Below are 1,712 nucleotides of genomic sequence, written 5' to 3' on the forward strand. Positions count from 1 at the left end.
CCTTTTGCAATTGGTTTGAGGTCTCCCCTTTTGAGTTTGTTTGGGACACCCTTTGAATTGGTTATTCACTTAGTTCCAGAGAGGCATATGTCCTCTAGAACTTGATCCAACCCTTTATCTGCTCTCACCATTCTCCTATTGAAGGATTCAGGATCATCCTGCAGTTGAGGCAATTTGAAGATTTCTCTTATTTTGTCCAGATGGAAGTACATAACCTTCCCTCTGATCATGGTTCTGTAGGTATGGTAAGCAGTTTCAGTCATTCTCTGCTTATCTGTTAGCCACAGATTTGAGTAGAATTCCTGAACCATATTTCTTCCAACCTTTATCTCAGGATTGGTTAGAACTTCCCATCCTCTGTTTCGAATTTGCTCTTGGATCCCCGGATATTCATCTTCTTTCAGATCAAATTTAACTTCCGGGATCACTGACCTCAGACCCATTATTTTGTGATAATGGTCTTCATGTTCTTTGGTTAAGAACTTCTCTTGATTCCAAAGATTCTTTGGATGATTCTCTTTCTTTCCTCTTAAATTGGTTTGTTTTCCCTTAGGAGCCATGATCTTGGTGAATCTTGGCTTAGTGATCACGGAAAAGCACACCAAACTTAGAGGTTTGCTTGTCCTCAAGCAAAAGAAAGGAAAGAAGAGAGAGAGGAGAAGAGCAAATTCGAATGGCGTGGGGGAATGAGGAGGCCGAACGTGTTTTTATAAGGGGGAGTTCTATTTCCGCTTTAATGGGAGCATTGCCCGAGAAGTGTGATGATCCGGGCCCTTGTATGGTCACTTGCACCGTCAATGGAGTTTAATTTATCGATTGTATGTGTGACCTCGGAGCATGTGTTAGCATCATGCCACTCTCCGTCTACCGAGTATTGAAGCTGCCACCACTAAAAAGGTCGACGGCAAGATTTGTCCTAGCGGACAAAAGCATAATAACCGTGACGGGTGTTGCGAAAGATGTATTGGTGAATATCAAAGGGTTGGTGTTTCCAATTGACTTCTATGTTCTTGAAATGCCATCAAGCGAAACCGAGAGAGCATCATCTATCCTACTTGGAAGACCATTCTTGAGAACTTCTAGATTTAAGCTAGATGCCTACTCGGGAACCTACTCATTTGAAATAGATGGGAGAGTCATAAGTTTCAGCTTAGAAGAAGCAATGAAGCATCCACCGGAGAATCACTCTCTATTCTGGTGTGACCCAATTGACAACATGGTTGCCGAAGTGCACCTTGCAAGGTTAGATGAGAAATACATGATTGAAGAAGTGAATGAAGATCCAAGCAAATTAAACACCACACACCATACAAACCATCCGGAAACTCAAACTTCAAAAAATGACAAAAAGATGGAATTGAAGCCACTATCACCCCATTTAAAGTACTCATATCTTGATGAAGCCCAAGAGCTCCCCGTGATAATTGCAAAAGAGTTAACTCCTCAACAAGAAGAAAAATTGCTAGATGTATTAAGGAAAAATAAAAGGGCAATCGGGTGAAATTTGGCGGATCTAGTGGGAATAAGCCCCCAAGTATGCGAGCATCGCATATTTCTTGAAGAAGGAGCAAAACCGGTCTGACAACCTAAAAGGAGACTTAATCCAACCATTCTTGAGGTTGTGAAAAAAAAAGTCACTAAGCTGCTTGAAGCGGACATCATCTATCCTATCTCGGATAGCGAGTGGGTGAGCCCGGTCCAAGTGGTGCCAA

This window comes from Arachis duranensis, chromosome 10 (genome assembly GCF_000817695.3).
Source record: "Arachis duranensis cultivar V14167 chromosome 10, aradu.V14167.gnm2.J7QH, whole genome shotgun sequence".
NCBI lineage: Eukaryota > Viridiplantae > Streptophyta > Magnoliopsida > Fabales > Fabaceae > Arachis > Arachis duranensis.